The following is a 26,324-nucleotide window of genomic DNA, read 5'->3' on the forward strand; positions in this document are numbered from 1 at the left end:
TAATGGTCCACAGGAAATGTAGAAGTTTGTACAACAGTTGTAAGGAACCTCAAGGCAAATCTGTTTTATAATTACCAGATCTACCGTATATTCTCCAAGTTCAAGGTATTCAATGAAATAATAGTAATTGAAAAATAAACCTTCAAAAATAATAATAATAATAACGTTATTATTATTATTAATAATAATAATAATAATAATAATAATAATAATAATAATAATAATAATAATAATAATAATGCTGTATACAGACCTTGCTACTTAATTCAAACATTTTTTTCACTTTTAATATTTATTACTGTTATATTTAAAGTCATGTTTGTACTGAATAGAATGTTTGCATTTCTCGGCATGATAACAAATTATGTTGGAAAATTCATACATTTGAAAGTTTAGTGCCAGTTCTATAGCATGACAGCTCTATGACTGTCGATTCGGACTTTAAGTAACCTATGTGTCGAGGACAATATAGGTTCCTCGATTACATCGAGGACAAAAGTGAGTCAGCAAACATACTGGATCATGCCGATAAAATGCAAACATTCTATTCAGTACAAGGACTTTAAGGTTTTGGGCAGAGCCTCTAATCACAAACTTTTAGCAATTAATGAATCATTGTTTATTCCAAAAAACTGGTCCCCACACTGAACACCCAAGCCACGTCTACACCTCTTTATCTCTCGTGAACTGTTTACGTTTTTGGTCAGTCCTTCCTCTGCCTCCATACTCAAGATGGTTGGTCCTTATTCATATTTTTAACTTCGCTTGTTTTAATGTAATTTATATTGTGTATTTTAATATTTGTCACTTAATTTTATTGTACTAATTAGGTATTATTACTTGTAGCTTGAAAATGATGCCTGCTGGTTGGCCTCAAATGAAACGTTGCAATTGAATAAATATGACTTTCTTGACCTGTTGGTGTGCTTCCCCTGCCTTCATTAATTTTTATATATATATATATATATATATATATGAATATTTATAATATATTAGTATATATATATATATATATATATATATATATATATATATATATATATATATTTACAAAGGTGTTGAAAATTTATTTTGTCAGAACAAACAAAAGAGTGAAAAGGGCTTTTTTGTTATTGATTTTGATATCGATAAAATTACTCTTTCTCTCACACATGCGTCAGTCCTTTCAGTCGCATTTTATGTCAGACTCCTAAAGAAGTTCCTGATTTGCTGCTTCCCTCACATCACCTTTCGCTTTCGTCTCCTTCTCAGTTCCTTTCACTAAGACCAACGTATTTAAAGGACCTTGACTGAGACAGTAGAGATTTTATCCTCCAAACGAGCGTATTACAAAAATTGACGAAAAAAGCAAAATAAAGTATTCTGTGAAAATTGGTTTCCACTGAACCTTGATCGTGAATCATGGGCAATAAGAGACGTGGATCATGGCGTAGGGGCGTCCCTGAACTTCCAATACTTTTTATCATTATGATTGCTAGCCCAAAGTTCATTTATCTATATAACAAGAACGTGTCGAACGGGCTATACCTCTACTCACCTTCAGCTTATAATAATTTACAAGGTTATTGTTGTTGTTGTTTATGATTAAGCTGCGTTATACCAGCACGGGCTCTTGCTCATATAGTAGGCCGTAAGTTATTCTAAGATGGGAACGTGGATGATATGGATATGAATATGAAAAATTTTATTATTGATGTAAGGCTGCAAAGTTCATGTTCCAGTATGCGGACTGGATAACAGTTTGGGCGAATTTCATGTGATCGACGTTTCTGCACGGTAAACCGTTTCTCAGAGGATGACTTCTGAGATGGTATCGTTGCGTCGGATCTGTCTGGGTGGGAAAAAAAAAAGTTACGTATACCTTAGTTTAACCAGACCACTGAGCTGATTAACAGCTCTCCTAGGGCTGGCCCGAAGGATTAGACTTATTTTACGTGGCTAAGAACCAATTGGTTACCTAGCAACGTGACCTACAGCTTATTGTGGAATCCGAACCACATTAAACCAAGAAATGAATTTCTATCACCAGAAATAAACTCCTCTAATTCTTCATGGGAGGTTAAGTGCCATCTTCGTTCGTCGTCAAGACTGGAAGAGAGAGAGAGAGAGAGAGAGAGAGAGAGAGAGAGAGAGAGAGAGAGAGGCATTACGTGGCGGAGAGGCCGACTTCTGTAGATAACGTCAGGAAGAGAGTGGATTTCATCCTTCGTGTTCATCGTCTGTTGTAATTTCTCTACACATACATGCAGAGCCTCTAAGAATTGTAGCCTATAGTGATCGGGGGCTGCTATCTTGGTGTTTTCCGTCATATGAATGAGGGTATCCCCTACTTCGGTATACGGCATTCTGTCTCTTCAAATGTTCGAGAGGAACGGCTGGATTATTTTTAAGGAGATTCGATGTTTCGACAGCTTCTTTTTTATATAATAAATAAATGATGAGGGCGATCTTAACGCCGTCGGAGGTGGTGCTGACATTGTTCGTAATTATCTTTTAAAGGACTGCTTCATCCTAACGGTAATTTGGTGCATGTAGCCCTTTTAGAACAATTTATTACTTCTTTGCCGTTGTTTCGTGCACTGGTAGGTTCTTGGTACCACTTTTTTTTAGTCGATTTTACTTGCTTTTGAATATCTCTGTTCGTGAAACCTTTGCTGACAAGAACTTAAGCTGCCCAGTCGATTTTGCTATGCTTTCTTCCTAACATATGTGTCCACGACATTCCTTTTATTTGAGAAAAAAAATAAAAAAAAAGGAAAAAGACCTGCAGTTCCGAAATTTTGAGGCGCATTCATTAGAAACTGTTAACTTGTGAAATATATTTCAAATGGAATCTTTCTCCTTCTCAGGAAGTGGAAATACGAGAAAAACCTAAGGAATGGCAACTGTCACATTCATACAACAGCTGGATCGAGGATGAGCTCCCGATGCACAAAACTCCAACAACTTGTAGCTCCCCTGTACAGCTACACATAAGGGTCATCAAGAGGTTGTCGAGCCTCCTTGCGTGCAATTTTTCATCCACCTCCAGTTTGTACACATTCTCGCTTTCTGGATAATAAGGTCACTTTGCGTCAGCATCTCATCTGCTCCCTCTCCAGCACTTCCTAACCTTCGCCCATCACTTCACAATTATAAGCTCTTTTTGGTAACCTATCATCTTCCATTCTCTCCATAAGATCACACCATCTCAAAGCGCTCTGATTCACCGTCTCACCAACGTTAACCTTTTCATGACTTCTACGTAATTCCACATTTCCTATCTTTTAAATTCTTTCTTGCTGTAAGTCAACTGCGCAAATTATTGATCTCAACAGGTTCAATATATTCCATTAATTTCCGTCCAACGTCCACACTTGATCCATATAGCCTATATATATATATACATATATATATATGTATATATATATGTGTGTGTATAGATATATATATATATATATATATATATATATATATATATATATATATATATATATATATATATGAAAATTAAATATATATCTTTTATTAAGCTAATATCATAATATAAAAAGGTTTAAAGTAATTTTCGTAATCTCCAAAAGTTGGGCCAATAACGGTATAATAACTTAATTTTCCTAATCATGGCCACAAGAGCTATTTCCGTGATCGAACAATGCATGTTCCTTCCCGAGCTTCAAGCAATTATTTTCACTGCAGTGAAATAGCTGCCATTTTAATGAATGCAAAAAATTATAATATCCGTCCTCTCAAGAAAATGTTACCATTCCCCAAACTGTAAAACGAATATTTTCATAAAGGCACGATGCAGAGGCCGAAGAATTATGCGAAGTTAAACCCATAAGCTTCTGTTGCCTTTTTCTGCCTCCAGATCAGATTAAAAGCGACTGAAGAAGGATAACGTCGCACGGGGGTGTTGTTCGCCCTGACATACAAGGCGTCTGCAATGGCTTCTAATACCGGCCCTCTGGCCGTCAATCTTCCACCGCAATGAACAATTAGGACACATGTATGGAGTCCCTCTGAATGGAGAAGTCATGCTCTGTGCAAAGGTGAGGCTGATTTATAGTCACCTGCATTGCTACTCCTGATGCCCTCACCCTCTCCACCCACCCCACCCCTGCCCTGTGGGGCACCCTTGTTCTCGTCAATGCCCGACAGACACCCTTCCCTTTGCAGGCCTTCAGCTCCAATCCTTACCGCCCTTTTCTGCTCTCTTGGCCATGGAAATCCGAGGCGCTCTTCTGCTCAATTGCAAGGTCGGGTGCCGGTTAACCAGTTTTTGCGCGGCATTCGAACTTTACATGGGTAAAGAAAATAATCTCGTCTTATGCAGCGTACTCTAAAGGACAAGAACATATAGAGTTCTCCCTTGTCTTCACAAGCCTTAGTTCTCGCCTTGCGATCGAATAATTCCGAAGAAGTTTAATACGAGGAAAACCTGTGGACAACACTGATAGTCACACTGCTAATGATTAAGGTTTCAAATCTTTAAAATGTTGAGATGCCATTTTGCACCTTGCTCATAACTCGAAAAAAAATTATCTAATGCATCCTCTGAAGTTCTACAAGAGCTAGCAAAGAAACGTGACTGTAAGCCCATTCTAAAACACCATTTGATATCGCAATACACATTTTTCAATACAAGCAGTACACCGTTGCAACTAGCAAGATGCAGCGATAGTCATAGGCTCGACCTGTGGTAACGATCTTGGTCTTTAATAGTTCCCAACCATTAAGTAGCGTGAGTGATGGTTCTAAGCACCGCCCCGCGCTCTGTCGAGGACCCGCCAAAATGCATCCAATGAAACCTGAATAATGACACAGCGTCGCCAAGGGCATCTTGTCCATACACGACTTTTCTTCTTTGGTACTGTTCGTCCTGTCAGCCACGAATTTTCCCTTAAAATACACCAAAATTTAACATCTATTTCCACTGAGCCTCAATTACAGTCTCGCCACAAACACGGTCAACAGGGCACGACCCCAAAGGAAGTCAGTCATTGGCAACACTGACGGGATTAGCCACAGTTGCATTTCGGCATGAGGGGGCAATGGGTGGGAAAATGCAATACAACACAGGGTGAAGGACAAGAGAGGGTGGAGCTGGAGTGTATGATGGAGTGCTACGAGTCATTCAAGTCAATGCGAGGAAGGTGCCACTCTTTAACCGAGCCTTTACCACCGCCATTAACATCCCAGATCTTTCCCAGATGATCTCCCTTCCCCACTCACCCACCCAGGGCATAAATCCCCCCTTCCCCTGATACCCATTTCCACCATTAACAATATCATTCCATTTGTCATTCGGTAGGATGATTTTTCTCTGCTGTTGCATTTTCCCGTCAGGGGATTGAATTAAGGAACGCTCAGCCAAAGGCCCTCCTGAACCCGGAGATCATTAGGATACATCCTCTCAGTGATCCTTAAACTTGCGGGTCAAATAGTTTACAATTAAATGTAAATTCAGAAATTTAAAGAAAACAGAATGGCCAAGAAAACGTAACCTAACAATGGTATTCATCAAAAATATTTACTGCTGTTTCGTGAGTAATTCGCTGACAAAAGCATCTTGTGCTAAACTGCCTTATAATAAATAAATACTGGAAAATAAATCTCGAAGTTTTGCGCTCAATTTACAATGACTTTCCCGATTTAACTAACTGAAATATGTAAATTACGAAAGGTATGAAATAAAATTATATACGAGTACACTGCAAGTCTACAGGTACATTGATCAAACCTACGTAAAATTTCGAAGGTATATGCACTGGTGCACAAGGGAGACAACTATTAGTTAGCTATTTAAGCATCAGGACACCTGCAAATCACTTGAACGATGCCTGGCAGGGTTGTCAAAGGACCTGATAAGTGGCTCTGCAATACCCTGGTAACACCATGACGAGCAGGTTGAACCTCAAAGGGCAACCACAAAGGTAATCGAAAGCCTTCTGCATAATGTTACAATGATGTACTGCCACCACAGGGTGTCTCAAGAATGCATGGGAAATGGGATTAAGGTAATCTGCTTCACACTCAATTTACAGGGCACTTCCTCACCACCCTTTCGCCCTAACCACAGGGCTTTTGAGTCTGTCTTCCATAGAAAATTTTAAGGAAGATGAATCTTTATCATTTTTCCGCTATTAAATCCAGTTAGTCAGCAGTCACACACACACACACACACACACACACATATATATATATATATATATATATATATATATATATATATATATATATATATATATATATATATATATATATATATATATATATATTTAAAACTTGTAATGTGATTGGTAATATACTTGCCTACCAAGTGACAGTGCCCAGATTCGAATCATGGGCAAGGGCAGATGGACTGTGAGCGCTCCGTTAGAAACCCATCGTGCCCATGAAGAGCTAAGCAGTGAATTAGTTGCCAGAAGATAGCCAACTGTGGTGGGTCGCAACCTCATACAGACACACATACATACTTACTGTACATAAATATTTATACATATATATATATATATATATATATATATATATATATATATATATATATATATATATATATATAATATGTATATGTAGAATCTATTGATCACTTTTTACCAGATACATATGTAATTGTGGTAGCCACAATGCCCTCTTAACTTCTCGAATTCTTCGCGCTATTTTGGACACGCTTGTCACTATAAAGCCGTAAGATCCAAGTGCAAGAAATATGAAGATATTATGATGTCTGGTAGCGGGAAACGAGCCCGGGTCCCATAATCACAACGGGTGTACTGCAAGAACAACTCTTGCTATAGTTACAGCAGAACTATGTCTACAGCATTCTGTAAGAAAGACCAAGAGGCACTGATGTATAGCCAAACTCTCAAGAGCATTGTTCGTAGAAAAATTAAGTTTGTGACACAAAAAGGTGATCTATGAAGAGTTACCAAAAATTAGAAGTTTGGATAGGTTACGGAAGAAACGAATGACTGTTAAACAAAACAGTGAATAAAAAGTTCTCGAATATGGAAACAATATTCGACGTAAGGTCAGTTCTTTGCCACAAAGATATGAAAGCTTGCTATATAATACCTCATGTGCAGTAACTATCATAAGAGATTGGGGTCCTCATATGTAAATGTAGTAAATCTCGAGAAATGATCTGGACATATTACTATCAACTCTTACATACGAATGCATGAACTGAATCTCCATACTGATAAGCATCTTTAGGAAGGTTCAACGCAGAGGACATTGGAGAAGACTGGTCTTCTAAGAAGATATTCTATCGGGCTTTGCACACGATGCTGTCAAGGTAATCAATAATAGCTTCGAACAGGATCAATAAATATTTACAAAAAAAAAAAAAAAATCTACGTGCGATTTGGGAAGAACAAGTTTTGTGAAGAGCAAAACATCCAGGCTAAGATTGATTTGTATCAATCCGGTAACACAGCCAAGTTAAAGAAAAACAAATAATTTGGAATATATATATATAGAAATTTTTTTTAATGAATCAAAGATACGTAACCTTTTGCCAGACTATACAATAACAAATGAGTGATCACTACCTATAAATCCCTTGAAAAAAATTACTTAATATGAAAATGATAGAAGTTATCTGTATTGACGGTTATGCCAAAATAGTTAGTTACCATCCTGCATATCTGACTGTAAAAGTACACAACTATAGTTTTCGAAGGGTGTCATTTTCTAGTTGACTAAAGCTATTGTTAATCTATAAGGAAAAAACTAAAACCTACAAGACATTACTGCATACTTTTAAAAATGTCAGATATGCACTTTCAGTTTCAGATATATAATCAATATACAGTAGTATAACAGAGAGAATAGTATTTTTTACAGTATACTTCACCTGAAAGTAAAGCATATAATATTTATCTTTTTAGCTTATAAAAGTGTACATATTTTCATGAAACATACACGAAAGGTTTTAAGATTTAAACTAATTCTTAAGGCAGAAATATCAGTACAGTAAAAATGAGGTAAAAAGCAGATAAACATTTATAACTTAACAGATAACAGAAATACTGAGCATTTTTATATCCTTATAATATAGCAAAGCTTCAGAACCTGTTATTCTATTGCTTAAAATTACTGATACGTAAAAATGAAGCATTAGATATTTGTGCAGTCCTTTCTCTCTCTCTCTCTCTCTCTCTCTCTCTCTCTCTCTCTCTCTCTCTCTCTCTCTCTCTCTCTCCGATACTATGGATATCGGTTAGAATCCTGCTACGGACATTAGAATTTCTTAATATCCTTGCATTTGGATCTAAGGCTTTGCAGTGACAAACGTATCAAAAAAGTGTGAAGAATTCGAGAAGCTAAAAGGGTAAGACGTGACCAACACACATGCACCAATCACACATAAACATAACCTGTACATTACATAAAGCCATTACTTTTTCAAACGTCACAACAAAACAAAAACTGTAGCTCAGAGAAATGACGGCGTCGTCGGCTTACAGACGGGTACTGCCCGTCTGACTGTATCGTCTGTCCCCTCCCATTCTGTCTGTGTGGTAGCGTCCATTCTTTCCGGGGTCACTAATAGGGACAGGTGCATTGTGTGTGGCGTTAGACTTATGGCTCTCAGGTGACTCTCCGCTTTCTCCCTAACCCCTTCTCATCATCCCTAATAGACCTTGGTTCGTTGCCATTGTATCCTTTCAACTCTCTCTCTCTCTCTCTCTCTCTCTCTCTCTCTCTCTCTCTCTCTCTCTCTCTCTCTCTTCCCGAATGTGTGCGTGTGTGTATTTTTAGAGAATGGGAACTATGAAAGGAAGCTGTCAGTGTTTTTTTATGTCTCGTATAAAGCAAAACAAATCGAAGTAGGGAGAGATGGGGACAAAGAGTTCAGTTGAATATTGTAAACAAACACAGAAAAAAAGTGAGTTCAACCATTTTAGGAATACAATTAGTAATAGATTTTAACCAAAATCTCGTGTCAGGGGTAATGCAGAATGCCAATGAAACAAGAAGAATCCTCCATGACAAGTTTACACGATAAATCCTCTAGAAATATCAATAGCGCTTTTATTCATCAGATAAGTGGACACTGTATTAATTGGAATCAATATATATATTATATATACAAGTATATATATATATCTATATATATATATATATATATATATATATATATATATATATATATATATACATAATGTAATATATGTATGTATATATACATATATATAATATATATATTTATAAATACATATAAAATATATATATATATATATATATATATATATATATATGTGTGTATATATATAATACATATATATTTATAAATAATATATATATATATATATATATATATATATATATATATATATATATATATATTGCATATGTATATATATATATATATTATATATGTATATATATACTCAACACACAATCACATGTGGAACAGAAATAAAGTTCTGCCTCATATCAGGATCGAACCCAGGTCTTTCAATTGTAAGAGGCGCTGCAAGGCCAAGTCATAAAATAAATTATTTCTGTTCCACACGTGATTGTGTGTTGATTATTTCTATCATATTCACTCAGAAGGGATAATTCGAATGAAATGCTGTGAATTGGGTCATTGCTGAGTCGGGAAGTTGGGGAAAACACGCTGGTATGCATGCAGTTAGCTTGCCCAGGTAATTCCTTGTGCGCAGTGGTACTCAGGTTCCAATTTCTTTTATGACTTGTATGGCCTGGTAGGCAGCGACCTTGCATTTCAATTGAAAAGACCTGGGTTCGATCCTGATGTGAGTCAGAAATTTATTATACATATATATATATATATATATATATATATATATATATATATATATATATATATATATATATCAAGTAACAAAATTCTAATCATTACCGAATTCACTACACATGGGAATAACTTACACCCAAAGGGAATTATGTATGAGAGGTGCTCCTACCCCAAGCAGCATTCGAACCGAACCTTAAGCTAACTTCATTTAAATAAACTATGTTCCAACTTTGAAAAACAGAGGTTCGATTCCTGATCGGATAGGTACACCTTTCATGCTTTGTTCCCCTTTGGTATGTTATTCCCAGGGTACAGTGAATTCAGTATTGATGAGTGATTTGTGGCTTAATGTTTACAAGTATAAAAATGCCACGTGTGAAATTATTGACAAAACTTATATATATATGTATATATATGAATATATATATATATATATATATATATATATATATATATATATATATATATATATACATATATACTGTAGTGTGTGTGTGTGGGTATATATGTACGTGTGTGCATCTGTGTTTGTTTACATGCGTAAATATGTACACACTGAATGCTAATTTATAAGGATGGATCGAGGTGCTTTTGACCAAAAAAAAAAAAAAGATTAAAAAGAAAAAAGGACAACTATTATTATCAAAAGGTAAAAAAATGTAAATATATCTTCCTTGGCTTGTGCTGATTTATCATTCGTTCGTGAGTCTCAAAGACGATGACAAATGGTGACTGATGGTCAACTCTTTTCTGTGCACGTCTAAAGTCAAAGTCATCCTCGCCTACTAGAGTTGTGGATCTGCCAAAATATACTCTTTAAAGGCAAAAGAAATCTTTAACGTTTCTGGGAATAAGAGCACAAGCCGTCTATTCCAAGGAATACGAGTGCTGCTAAGTAAACCAAAAAGATTTTCCATTCTATCTATATATATATATATATATATATATATATATATATATATATATATATATATATATATATATATATATATGTTTACATATATATACATATATATGTGTATATATACATATATATATACATATATATATACATATATATATAATATAAATATATACATATAATAAATGTAAATGAATATATATATATGTATGTATGTATATATATATATATATATATATATATAAAATGTTTCATTCAGTATCAAATCTTTCCTGACTCAGAGAAAAACAACTATTATATGTATGTATGTATGTATGACTCCAGAAAAAACAAAATATATATATATATATATATATATATATATAATAACACATATATTATATACAATCATATACACGTATATATATATATATTTTATATATATATTTTATATATAGAACTCATATACAGTGGACGCATTTAACCCACGCGGAGATAAATTCATATAAACTGCTGCTTTGTGGTTGAATTTTCCCCCAAAACACACCTGACTTTAGTTTGGAAGAGTTAGAAAAATAGCAGGCAAATTTACTCCTTGGCACTTCCAGTTATCAAGATCAATGGTCGTGAAATAACAAATCCCGGCTTGTGGCGAATGAGTTTGTTAATCATTTTGCTAATGTTGCAAGGAAAATGATGACAGACCCTATTTAGCTCAAAGAACGCTAATGGAACAGATAGAAATTGATTTTAGTACTTCAAGGAATGAACAATACAATGTACCTTTTACAATAAATGAGTCTGAATCGGCCTTAAATAAATGTAGTGAATCATCTCCTGGACTGGAGGATATAAAATATCCGATGATTAGGCATACTCCCGAAAATACCTGATTTTTCATATTAAGCCTTATTAACAGGATTTTTCGAGAACATGCCTTCCCTAAGCTATGGGAGGTATTAAAATTACTGCCATTCGTGAAACCAGGGAAAGACCCTTTCAAGACAGAGAATTATCGTCCCATTGTAATGACATCATGTCTGTGTGAGATCAGGGGAAAAAATGGTGAACACAAATTTGATGTGACACTTGGAACGTGATAAATATCTGTCGCCTGCTCAGTGTGGTTTTCGAAGTATGCACTCCACAATTGATGTGTTGTTTCGAATGGAATCTTCAATATGTGAAGCTTTTGCTAACAAGCAGCATCACGTTACTGTTGTATCATAAGATCATAGAAGGCTTATGATACAACCTGGAGATATGGCATTCTGAGGGTTCTTTATGAATGTAACCTGAGAGGCGATTTGCCTCTTTTTATCAAGGCATTTTAAAAAATAGGATATTTCAGGTTCAGGTTGGAGCAATAATGTCACATGTATTCAACCAAGAAGGAGTGCCACAAGGAAGTGTTGTAAGTGTAACCTAGTTCGCCTTAGCAATCAATGGGGTATCCAAAATAATTCCCCGCCTTCAGCCCTGCATTGATAACATAGTAAAGTGGGCTGAGAGGAATGGTTTTAAGAGGATTCACCTTGATCCAGGTTTGTTCATACATGGGCAGAGAATTCCATGTGTTGGTGAAATAAGTGTTTTTTGGGGTTGATTTTTTATAGCAAGCCGACTTGAATTCCACATCTGAAATATATCAAGAAAAAATGAATGCAATGAATGTGCTGAAAGTTCTGTCTCACTCTTCGTGGGGTGCTGACCAAACTCGGATATTGAAACTATACAAAGCCTTGGTCCTTTCAAAATTAACTTACGAGTGTGAAGTGTACAACTCAGCAAAGCCTGATAGCCTTAAATGGTCGTGGGTCACAAAACTTTCAATTTATCTTTACCCCAAATGCATATTCTAGACCTTTTCTCACTTTACAATGACATAAAACACAAGTTGTGTTCATTTCTTTGTTGAGGTCCAAATTAGTTTTCAAGAATCTACGTGTTCCCAAACGCAGGTGAATTAGCTTGCAGCTGGATCCAAACCTGGCATTTGCTGGCAAGAGGAAGGCTTTGCATCTTTGAAAAATCCTTAGATGAAACCCTCTAAGCAACCTTCTTTCAAATTACAAAGTTTCTCTTGATTAAAAGCATACTCCTAGGGCCAATTATCCGCCTATTGTTGAAAAGATAACTATAACCGAATTTTACAAGTGGCAAACATGGAAACATTTCACACCTCGACCAACCAATCACAATGAAATGTTAGAACTGAGTCGTCTTAAGACAATCCTATATGTATGACAGTTCATTAAACCAAAACTAAGAGCAACTGTACTGCGTTAAGGAATATGGGATACTTTTCAAAGGATCGTTAAAAATACATTGTAACCCTTCGCCCTCGCGTGTTTACGTCCGAGCAGACAGACAATCACTTCTGTATCGGAGAGAGAGAGAGAGAGAGAGAGAGAGAGAGAGAGAGAGAGAGAGAGAGAGAGAGAGACAGGGGGGGAGACAGAAGGTTGTTTTCACCCGACAAGGCAAAACGTTAGCATATATATTTTACAGAAAGCTATACGCAAGACACTGAAGACTATGATAATCGGAAGAAGTTACAACCCCATTAACCACGATGATGGTGCAAGTTCAACTCCAAAACCGAAGCACATTGTGCCTCATAAGGAGCAAGCCCTGGTTTGTTAAACTGGACATGCATATGCTTAGGGGAATCTTGCCTTTGCATGAATATCTGTATACATAAGATCCCCATACCGCTTCAAATACACGTTACATATAATTGACCAATCATATTCTTTCCTCGGCAAACCTAATTCTAAGACAGACGAACGACATATTAGTTCTGACTTAGTTTGTAAAGAAATTAAGTTAGAAGAAGAAATACATTCAAGCCACATTGTATGCAATAAATTCAGGCAATTCCTAGCTTTTCACGAGGACAATGGGTTACTAAAGAAATGTTTCTAAAATTTACTAACAAAAATTTATATAAACCATTTTAACTATATTCCTGGTTGGTAAAGTTCAGCGTATCTACACGATATATATGATATATATATATATATATATATATATATATATATATATATATATATATATATATATATATATATATATATATATATATATATATATATATATATATATATATATATATATATATATATATATATATATATATATATATATATATGTATATATATATATATATATGTATATATATATATATATATATACTGTATATATATATATATATATATATATATATATAAAATATATACATATACATATCCGGATTATGGCATTCTGCTCACTGTCTACAGTTCTACACATTTGACCTAAATCACTTGCGTGAATAACAAAACTGCATCAAGCGGTTATTTAAGCAGCCAGTATTACCATTTCTTTCGAAAAGAGGCTTTAATGTATACATAAGAGAGACAGCCTAGTTCTAACCGGAAGCGACCTTTTAGTCGCATTCTGTAAATATACTGATAAATGGATAATGCATTCTCCTTAACTGTACACGCAAACTCTTTAGCATACTTAAAACCAACGGCTTGCCGAGAGCAAAAACACTATTTCGTTGATCATTTTATCTGTCATGAAATTACGAGCTGCAATTGACCAAGAGAAGATCTGTTTGAGATAGTTACCTCTGAACAATTTTTTTCATCTTCATTGAGGATAAGTACATGAATATTATCCTCACTGGCCAACTAGCGGACCTAACTCCAAAAGACTTTTGATTTTACCAGCATTCTTCTTTTAGCTACAATTACCTCTATGTAGACATCAATCAGTATAAACGATAAAATGTTTCCCAATGATGAAAGGGGTCTTCAAATGAAATATATGTAGGACCAGCCAGATACGAGCAGCGTGACATGCATAATTTTCCACCTAAGACATAAAACAAAATCAAACTCTTTTTCTCGTAGTTAAACTAAGAACATCACAGCACCGTTGACCGCCAGGTAACGATAACTTTCCGACTTTCCATATAAAAAACCAATTCATAAGCGACAACATGTTGATTTGAGAATCGTGCACTAGCTAAAAGAAAAGTTCTTCTTGGACTGACGGTCACAGGTAGTATTCTGTCTAGCTGATAAAGAAACGAAGTAGTATTTGTTAAATACACCTTGCACTGAAGGTCAGATTTCGCTGAGGGTTAAGAATGCAAGCCCCACTACCGCCATATCAAAGCATTTGTTAATATTTTTTCATATAAAGTGGAGGAATATGTATTAAATAACAGCGCTCATTTTAAGGTCTGGGTCTTTGACAGTAAATGGGAAATGGCCCCTTTATGAAGTTGTGAGCAGAAAGAGATTAAAGGTGGGTAGAACGGCCATAATGTAATAAAATAAGCATCATTTAAAAAGTCTTAATATCCTGCCGAGTGCAAAGAAGGGTGCTGAAGAACTTCAAGATCTACGGCATTAGTTTTGAATCGATGAAAAATCGGTATATCAGTTTACTGAAAACAGGCGTCTGGTTGCAGAACAGAGTACATTTCTAAATGCAGCATGACATCAAACAATAACAAAATACTAGTAGTAGTAGTAGTAGTAGTAGTAGTAGCTAACAAGTATCCCGCACAATTTCCGTGGCAGACAGCATCGTCGAAATGTTGCAATGTCGTCGAAGAAAAGTGCCAGAGAAAATTAATTATTCCCATGTGTGACGCTCATAAGTTCAGGACTGTTTATGACAGCCCAGTGTAAACTGCTTTATCGCCACAGCTATTAGAGTTAACCCCCGAAAGAAACGCCATTACCAGTACCACATACTCTCTAGAAATTCTCTTCTCATTTCCTTTCGTTCGTTGTTTCTCCAAGACATCGTTCACTTAGAAAGTCTACTTGTTTAAATTTGTTCGTGAAGATCACTAAAGCTTCGTTATCCCCTGAATACTGGGTGTCTATCGTGAACTCAGTTGTTGTTCAACCGGTTTGTTCTGTCCTTCAGAGAGTTTTTTTTTTTCAAGGATTAGAATTTTCTACCCTCCTCTGTGTTTCTTGAGCCATTTCTCATACCTCTCCTTAAAAGACGGGCCGCCATTTTTTATACGAAGAAGTCGGCCCGTTAGGAGTCATGTTCTTTACAATGACCCAGAGTGGTTGGTGAATGCACGAAAATGTGTCCCTCTTTATTTTAAATTTAAGTTTTTCTTTTATTGTTCTGGTCAATAATAATAATAATAATAATAATAATAATAATAATAATAATAATAATAATAATAATAATAATAATAATAATAATTCGTGTCCAACAAAAAGGTGCAAACCAAAAAATCTTGCATCTTTTAAATTAACTTTTCTTCGGATAGTGTTAACAACATACTAATAGAGACTGTAAAGGATAGAAACACCTTAAAATCGACAATAAATGATATTCCTCTTACATAAACTTAATTATTACTGCGGAGTGTGGAACATTATTATTTGCTTTGATTCAAAAGGTTATTAAGGCAATGATTATAGCCCACGTGACAAGAGCTACTCAGACGTTTAAGTGAAAATATATTTCTTAATGTAATTTGTGCGGGAAATTATTAATGCAAAATTACCCAAAAATGTTTTGAGATGCATGTTAACGCAACTGCCAGCCCGAATAATGCAAATAAACGTGTAAAACATTAATTCTTGATATCACAAACAAAGGTGTAGCTACAAATTAGGCATCCTGGGGCAAGCCAAAAACACTGTAGACGTACTGTGATGTACAAAGCATAATCTGTGCCAGGGTAGGGCACGGTGCCAAGTGAGGCTTATGCTGCAAGTGCTACAGGAAATCGGAAAGCTTTTATTCCCTACTACTGACAAAACATTTAGGTGGAAGCTGAAAGATACCTGTCTGCAATTTACATCAGAAAAAGGGTAAGGAAATTAAGCTGTGCGGCCTTGATAAATATTATCTTCATTTACATAAAGAAATAATCCCTACTAAGTATTCAGGTTGATGGATGACGCCTCCGCACAAGTGATTTGGTAATTTCAGCATTGGTAAGCGAGTTCTTCGATAGCTGTGTCTCACTTCTATTACTTTTCCTTTAAGTTTTCTTACGACATCAATTAATGTTTTTTTAAAAAAAACACTTGCGCTGCGGACAGGATTCGAACCTGTGCGGGCAGAGCCCAATGGATTTCAAGTCCATCTCCTTAACCACTCGGACACCGCAGCTCTTCAGTATTAGAAAGAGATAACAGAGATTATAGAGTTGCTCATATCTAGGTTGCACTTGTTAACTGTTATCTGGGATGTATCTGTATGACATCCGTTATACTCTAATCTTTGACAATTACTGTAGTGACGTTTTTATGATAGGCTACCTAAAGCACCGCATTGCCGAAAACATTTGTTTTCTTTTTTTCACGTAATGGAAATGTGTTAGCAAACATTTCCGAGTCACTATAATGTATTGCTATTTATAGCCACGCACAAGTATTTGAGGGCCGTGGAAATCAACAAACCATTTATAATGCTGGCCTGGCTTTATTTATTACCGATGAAAGGTAGGCAAACCCTGTCCCTTATTCCTATAGTATTTACAAGAGCAATAAAGAAAGAAGAAGAAGAAGAAGAAGAAGAAGAAGAAGAAGAAGAAAAGAAACAAACAGGCCTAGTTCATGCTATACTAGGAGATTACCGGGTGGGGGGCGCGAGAGGGGGGGCCCGGTAGAGGGTGGGGTTGAGTTGAAGGTTTTTACCATAGCAAATATCTCGACAAAAACCGAGGATGCTTTTCAACGTTGAATTCGTTTCTTTCTCTCAGGTCTCGATTTCACTCTTTCCTTCTCTCTTTCGCTCTCTTTCTCTCGCTCTCTCAGTTGCTATAAGCCACTCCACTTTTTTCTTCGACAAGTATCTCATTTTTCATCACTTAATTTATTGACCCTTACTATACTCTCTTCTTTTAGTCTCCCCTCTGTACCTTTCCTCCGTCCTTTTGTGTTTAATTGACTCTTGTTTATCAACGTCTCTCTGTCTTTTTACACCGCGCGAGGGGCCAATGGATCATAAAAAGCAGGTGTCCGATTCCTTAACCAGATGAACGGGTTCACGGGATACGGCAAGGCTTTGCTCCAGGTACCATTATTTCAGACTGTTTTTCTCTAATTTCTTAAATATTGATGAGAAGCAAAAACGATCCATTAGAAATCATTTAGCATACTTTGGGACGCAACCGAGAGGCTGCGACTTGGGCAACGTTTCCTCTAATTACGACAATGGCTTCGAACGCCGTGGGAAGAGGTCGGTCGGTATTCTTTGCAGATTAAAACGATCTTCATTCACAGCGGTTTAGCCTCAGTTGCCGATTTGCCAGTTCCCCTGATCCTCCGATTTTAATAACGCTGAACGTTATTAACGGCTTCATATACAAATCTAGCAAAGTCCTATCCAAGAGCACAGATTCGTATATATATATATAAAAATGAGCCGGTTTCTGTCTTCAACTTGACTTAATCCAATATTTCAGGTCGGACGCGTTGGGACGGAATGCCAACTGGGATCACCTGCGGTTACGCATTCATAACAAGTGCTGATTTATTTCTCATACTTATACCTGATACCTGGACACCAAGTGGCCATGTTTCCCACGACGCAATTTATCTTCAGCCGAACTCACATTCGAACGCTCCAAACCAATATGCATCTTGAATTCTGTAGATAATCATATCATGGAATATAACAAATGCATCTAACTCTGACATCAGGAAAATACTTCGACCATCTCAAAAGTACATCACAAACACGGCATTTTCAAAAGACGTCAACACAAACCAAGCGAAGAGATTCGTCTGCAAGAAACAGCTCCTATTGAACGAGCTGAACACTCGGTCGGGTCAGCCAAAAGGAGAACAAAACCGAAAAGGACCTGGACGCTACGGACAAAAAGAGAAGGTGGAAGGGGAAACTTAACCAGATTAATGGTGACGGCTAAATTACTGTTGAATGAGGTGATTACAGCTCGCGGGAGAGTGAGTGTGTGCATGTGTGTGTGTGTGTGTGTCTGTGTTGCCTAGGCCTGACCATTCGGCTGTGCAAGGGGTACATCACAGCTCCTCCAGAAGATAGATGACTCTTTTCAGTTGCAAGCCAGGCCGGGCGGCGGTCAAAGGCCTTGTAGGATGCTGTCTCAATATTTCAGGCAGGGTGTTAACACCTACCACTTGCAACATACAACGCCGCTGCCAGGTGAGCAATGGAGGCTCACCAGATCTGGCTTCCTTGTCTTTCCAGAGTGCAAGCCTGATAATAAATCACAGTTCTCAAGAATGCTGAGGTTATAGGCTATATATAATCATATATATATATATATGTATGTATGTGTGTATGTACACACACATACATATATGTAAGTGTATATATCGTATATATAAGGGAGAGAGAAACATATATATATAATAACGTCTAGTAGAAGCAATTTTGCTAAAAGCTAATTCATTTATAATGGTTTCACTTTATCAGAATGTAATATTGCACTAAATCACTGCCCTTAAAATAAACACACCAGAGATCTCTAGATGAACGCTTGTGGCGAGACGGCAACTGTACTTACTTAGCTTTCATCATCTGTAGGCTCATTCATTTCAACTTGTTTCTAGTAACCTAACCGCTAAGGAAAATACACTTACAAAATTTGTATAACAATCTGAGTTCTTTCTCAAGAAATTATGGGTAGATGTGAATAATGGGAACTGGAGCTCTCCTAATCGCGTTCTGCAATTATTACAGTACATAATATCCATCATATCTAAGAATCACAGAAAAAAGGAAAAAGAAACTCAACAGGAACTCTACCAACTTTTCTACATTTCTGTTAGGTTGCTTACACTAATTGCTTCCATAAATCTTAAATTAAAGAGAGAGAGAGAGAGAGAGAGAGAGAGAGAGAGAGAGAGAGAGAGAGAAAATGTTGCCAAAAAGTTTTCATAACCTTTTGCAAGCTTTCAGTGAATGGGAAAATGTGTTACTGTTTACATTTTCTACTAAACATTATTGAATAGCTCGTTGCATCATTCTGCACTGGAACCAAGGCTGCTACCGAGATGGGAAGACCCTGCCTTCCGATAATTTAGAACATAGGTTCTGCACAGATTTTGCGTCAAAATTTTACATTTTATCCCAAATATTTTAACGCTAGTCATTCGAAAATAAGTTTGTGGCAAAAACTGCAACAGGAGCTTCACACAGCAATTTCAGCACATTTATCCCAATATTTTACTGATGTCTGACTTATTTTCATTGTAATTTCAAAGCCTTACATAATTACAGAAACGACAATTATCATTTTAAAAAATGTTAAAATAATAGACCTCAGCATGTATAGGGAATGACTCCGATAAAGTCGAAAGCTTCACCAAGAAAATGGCAATAAATACGACCAAAGCAACATTCAAACACTCATGCGGATACAATTTTGGGTAGAACAGAACTAGAGTATTTTTCAGTTATTGTTAAGTAAAACCTTACGAATAGTATGCGTGAGTGTGTGTGTGTGTGTGTGTGTGTGTGTGTGTGTGTGTGTGTGTGTGTGTGTGTGTGTGTTTTCGTCACAGTGCGATGGACTCGGTAGCCTAATTCTAATCGGGCTCCGGCTGACATAGAAAGAAAAATAACAATCTTAATTTCTCACTCCATAGGAAATTGCCTGAATTAAGTAAAGGAATAACAAGAAAATACGAGACATCACAAAAAAATGTCAAGTTAAATCTTCATCAATAGCGAATGAGAATTTTTTATTCCAAAGTAATTATATCAGAAACGCAGTCAATAAAAACAGTGACTCGACAAGTCTAGTCGGTCAAAATTGAAAATACTCTACTTGTCTAATATCATCTAGGTGCTCTCAGTGACACTGGTGACTGTAAATGACCTTAACTTAATAAATAACTTTTTTAGATTCACTCATTCACTGTGAAGCTTCACGAAAGCGAAATACGAATACATGATTTTATTGTCACCGACACAAGAAAAAAAAAGTCCTTTTTTCTTTCTCTTTAATAAAGATGCTATACTGGTCTTCTCCTCTGAATGAATAATTACCATGCTTTTAAAATAAGAGAAGGATGAACTATTCAAGGAGTACAGTAGACAGGGAATACCACTTTCTGTAAGTAAAAAAAAAAAAAAAAAAAAAAAAAAAAAAAAGAACCTACAGGCTTGTCTCAGGCACTATAAAGCTTAATTTTTCCGACAGGTCGAGAGGATGAAGTCTGCATTTTATCAAGGAATTCTCTGGAGCAATGCCCAAAATAACAGCTGTGGAACAAGAAATGAGAAGTACCTAACTTTACGATTATATCAAAGTTATTTGTACGGACTGAAATACTAAAACGCACATGAGAGAGAGAGAGACAGAGAGAGAGAGAGAGAGAGAGAGAGAGAGAGAGAGAGAGAGAGAGAGAGAGAATAAAATGAAAACCTATGTTGTAATTATACTCGCTTTTAGTAACTCTGGCCATTTAAAGATCCACTTCAAGTCTATCCCTAGAAGAATCATTTTCATTAGGGTTCATAGCAATCGAGTGCAAAAATCAAAGAATTTGTAAATTAACTTTAATTAGGTAATTGAAAATATCAAAATAATGACTGAAATTAGAAATGGCATAAACTCCTTCCTGTCTGACATATCTTCACTCTCATGGAGGCGGTTGCAATACGGTTTTCATTCATCTTTTCCTCTCATTGCAAAACCACCAGCTTTTATGCTCGCATGCGTTCGTCTAAAGAAAAATATCACACTGTTCTTTCCTGGTCTCCTTGTCCGCTCAGCAGATCCTGAAAGACTTTACATGTCGGCCCCCAACGACGGCATGTGAAAATAAAAGAAGGTAAAAAAGGAAAGAAAAGGAGAAGAGAAAAGCGAAGCCAGATGCAACCATGCTAACAGCAACACAACGTGAAAACTGCACCAAAGGCTATCGGGACAGCCCCAGGGGGACATTGGGAATTAATAGGGGCATTATTCCCTTCCCTCCCTATAGAGCAAAACCCTATTAGGAAGGCCCTCAGGGCAGATCCTAGCCATAACTGCATCCCTAACTGAAGACTTAGCGGAGGCGCCTGACTTCGCCAAAGGCCGGTGGCGATATTCCACGGTAGTAAAAGTAAATTGCTATTGATAGCTAGTGTGGCGTTATGGCCCCGCCCTTTTCTCCACCTCGCCTCTCCCACATCTCTGACACTTATTAGTCATAATGTTTAATCAGGTGTATTGGTTCCCGTTACTTGGGGAAGCAAGTGAATCGCCATGGGTCCCAACATGTAGATTTTATCGCTGCAACATATTGTCAATGCGGAAGGAGGGGAAGGGGTTGAATTTTAACAGGATGTCTCCTAACCTGACCCTAACTTTGGGCAGCCGAATGTTGCACAGTATGCAAGGTACCAGTGGTTATGATTTTTGCGTATGGGAAATTTTACCCAGCATTTTACGGCATTGCCCTTTCTTATCAAATGATCCGTTAACTAAAAATTTTTCATCACTGCGAGAAGGAATGCGTATCACTTCCCAAAGGATAATGCTCGTATGTACCATCAAAGAAATATCCTCATGATGTATTTGATCGAGTCTATGCATAATAAAGTTAAATAAATCCGCATTTTCAACAAAATAATAAATTTCACCAATAAGAACAAAATTACAAGAAAGGGATCATTATCGACATAAGTGCAGGAAAAATAATCATATTTTTCAAGATAGATTTGCTCCGTCTGCTCATTTGTAGTAAGACCTTGAGGGATGGCTTAATATGGAAGTTTTAATTTTAACAAAGCAAGTGCGTGCCATTTTTAACCTCTTGAAAATCTTCTCTGAAATGTGGGCGGATAAAAAAAAATCCCTCTTGAATAATTATATTTTTAAACATAAATCTCAACCTTTGATCATGATACTGAAAACAAATTTCCAGGGAAACAAAATTTCAGACGATCTAAAGTACATCTGTTGAGGGTATGGAGGATACAAGAGACAAATCTAAATGATGACAAGGAGTTGATGGGATTTCAAATGAGATGCAGCGGTACAGTAGTGAAAGTGTGATTGTGAGTATGGAGAACATTTCTGAATGGAGGAAAGGTTTCGAAAGACGGGGTGGGGAGAATAATTGTCCTGTTTGTGACGTTAAATGTGACAGAGGTGACATTAGAATCGTGGGTGAATGACATAGTATTTAGATGGAGAAAATAAGATATGTGACGCAATGACTGACGACAGAAAAGTAATTTTGGATTATAAAAGAAAGAGTATGGATATCTTTTATTATGAGATATATGAGAAGTAAAAAAAATCTCATGACATAACTGATAGGGGTACAGTGTTGACAATGGCAAAAATTTATCCAGTAGAATATATCATGTTGAATATCACTGAATTTCTTTATGATAAAAGCGAAATATGTGTTACATTATGACGACAGGAGAGCTATTGATTTGATACGAAGTAGAATTCATCACAAAAGTTTTGTATGTCTCCATGGCTATCAAATTTCTTCATAGACAAAAGGTCAAAAGCTACAGAAAGTAAATGTGTTATATCTAACAGATAATAAGATCTTACCAACCAAACAATTTGCATTATTCAGGCGAGATCTATGGTATTTCACCTGATCAATACAAGCCATTAACCAGAATCCTAAAACTAGTTAGTGGATACTGAGTGCTTCAAATTCCATCCAGTAGAGCACTATCCAAACCAGCACCAGTTATATCAGGTGTTTCATACAGAATAATCTTCAGACCTGTTCCCTCTAGTCATGATAGCTGATACTGATTGCAATCTTTAGCGCTAAGCTATCTCTTTATTCTTTGACAGATATCACGTCTCAGTCATATTGGATTCTTGAGAGAGCCATCTCTTTATTCTTTGACAGGTATCACGTCTCAGTCATATTGGATTCTTGAGAGAGCCATCTCTTTATTCTTTGACAGGTATCACGTCTCAGTCATACTGGATTCTTGCGAGGGCCATCTCTTTATTCTTTGACAGATATCACGTCTCAGTCATACTGGATTCTTGAGAGAGCCATCTCTTTATTCTTTGACAGATATCACGTCTCAGTCATATTGGATTCTTGAGAGAGCCATCTCTTTATTCTTTGACAGGTATCACGTCTCAGTCATACTGGATTCTTGCGAGGGCCATCTCTTTATTCTTTGACAGATATCACGTCTCAGTCATATTGGATTCTTGAGAGAGCCATCTCTTTATTCTTTGACAGGTATCACGTCTCAGTCATATTGGATTCTTGAGAGAGCCATCTCTTTATTCTTTGACAGGTATCACGTCTCAGCCATACTGGATTCTTGAGAGAGCCATCTCTTTATTCTTTGACAGGTATCACGTCTCAGTCATACTGGATTCTTGAGAGCCATCTCTTTATTCTTTGACAGATATCACGTCTCAGTCATATTGGATTCTTGAGAGACCATCTCTTTATTCTTTGACAGATATCACGTCTCAGTCATATTGGATTCTTGAGAGAGCCATCTCTTTATTCTTTGACAGGTATCACGTCTCAGCCATACTGGATTCTTGAGAGAGCCATCTCTTTATTCTTTGACAGGTATCACGTCTCAGTCATATTGGATTCTTGAGAAAGCTATCTCTTTATTCTTTGACAGATATCACGTCTCAGTCATACTGGATTCTTGAGAGAGCCATCTCTTTATTCTTTGACAGGTATCACGTCTCAGCCATACTGGATTCTTGAGAGAGCCATCTCTTTATTCTTTGACAGGTATCACGTCTCAGTCATACTGGATTCTTGAGAGAGCCATCTCTTTATTCTTTGACAGTTATCACGTCTCAGTCATACTGGATTCTTGAGAGGGCCATCTCTTTATTCTTTGACAGGTATCACGTCTCAGTCATACTGGATTCTTGAGAGAGCCATCTCTTTATTCTTTGACAGGTATCACGTCTCAGTCATACTGGATTCTTGAGAGGGCCATCTCTTTATTCTTTGACAGATATCACGTCTCAGTCATACTGGATTCTTGAGAGAGCCATCTCTTTATTCTTTGACAGGTATCACGTCTCAGTCATACTGGATTCTTGAGAGAGCCATCTCTTTATTCTTTGTATCACGTCTCAGTCATACTGGATTCTTGAGAGAGCCATCTCTTTATTCTTTGACAGATATCACGTCTCAGTCATACTGGATTCTTGAGAGAGCCATCTCTTTATTCTTTGACAGATATCACGTCTCAGTCATACTGGATTCTTGAGAGAGCCATCTCTTTATTCTTTGTATCACGTCTCAGTCATACTGGATTCTTGAGAGGTCCATCTCTTTATTCTTTGACAGATATCACGTCTCAGTCATACTGGATTCTTGAGAGAGCCATCTCTTTATTCTTTGACAGGTATCACGTCTCAGTCATACTGGATCCTTGAGAGGGCCATCTCTTTATTCTTTGACAGGTATCACGTCTCAGTCATACTGGATTCTTGAGAGAGCCATCTCTTTATTCTTTGACAGGTATCACGTCTCAGTCATACTGGATTCTTGAGAGAGCCATCGCTTTATTCTTTGATAGGTATCACGTCTCAGTCATGCTGGATTCTTGAGAGAGCCATCTCTTTATTCTTTGACAGGTATCACGTCTCAGTCATACTGGATTCTTGAGAGGGCCATCTCTTTATTCTTTGACAGATATCACGTCTCAGTCATACTGGATTCTTGAGAGGGCCATCTCTTTATTCTTTGACAGATATCACGTCTCAGTCATACTGGATTCTTGAGAGAGTCAGCTCTTTATTCTTTGACAGACATCACGTCTCAGCCATACTGATTTCTTGAGACAGCCATCTCTTTATTCTTTGACAGATATCACGCCTCAGTCATATTGGATTCTTGAGAGAGCTACAACAGATAATTAATGTCGTCACCCCTGGGTGCATGTACTGTACATACGGCGACCTTTAATGTCGACAAATTTGAACATGCCCTACTACAAATCTATGCAGTTTCTCTCACTGTATTGATCAATATCGAATCACCACCATTTACAACAACAGGAGATGGTCAACTCATATTGACAGAATCAAATCAAACTGTCAAAAAACAGTCGGCATGGATTCCGATATTTTCAAATAGATATAACGTTACTATTGCTGGGGTTAATTAAATCAGTTACAAACTATTATCCACTAGCATGGCCTTGCCACCCAACTACCACGGCCAAACAACTCGAGCGGATACTACGCAACTACAAAAAATAAATAAATGAAAAGAACACTCGCATGGCCTTCCATTATGTTACTCTGATTGAAATTAAACGCAATAACCCCAACAATACGCCATCGCTATGAGTCGTGCATTACAAAACCACGTACGACCTTGTTCCAACTTTACCAGCACGCCAGTTCAAACCAGAAACCTTTCTTCCACTGCACTATAATCCAAGAACGAGCGTTACATGCTACTACCCTTTACCTGCACTATAATCCAGCCTAGATTCTCGAACCGCGTCATTTACACTCAGAGCCTCCGTCCTATAAAACTCCTTCACTCGTTGCATTTCAGCCACAGCTCATCAACCAGTGCACATATTTAATGACCCAAATACAGGGCATTCCCAACTCGATCTGGCACTTTATATCCAGTTCCGGAGTCAAATCTTTCTTTCAACAACTGTAGTATGTAATGTCCAAAGCCGCATTAGGGAAGCTTTGAGGGGCTAACTTCCATTCCCAAAAAGGGATACATGGTCTAT

General features: G+C 36.8%; 1 long non-coding RNA gene and 1 other non-coding gene across 2 annotated transcripts in view; both read right to left on the minus strand.

Moving 5' to 3' along the window:
- Positions 1-26,324, minus strand: part of LOC136845788 (uncharacterized) — a 236,683-nt gene that overhangs the window by 175,983 nt on the left and 34,376 nt on the right. The window lies entirely within an intron of this gene.
- Positions 16,700-16,781, minus strand: TRNAS-UGA (transfer RNA serine (anticodon UGA)). The gene has a single exon. It is a non-coding gene; the product is annotated as a tRNA-Ser (tRNA).

This window comes from Macrobrachium rosenbergii, chromosome 14 (assembly GCF_040412425.1).
Source record: "Macrobrachium rosenbergii isolate ZJJX-2024 chromosome 14, ASM4041242v1, whole genome shotgun sequence".
Classification (NCBI taxonomy): Eukaryota; Metazoa; Arthropoda; class Malacostraca; order Decapoda; family Palaemonidae; genus Macrobrachium; species Macrobrachium rosenbergii.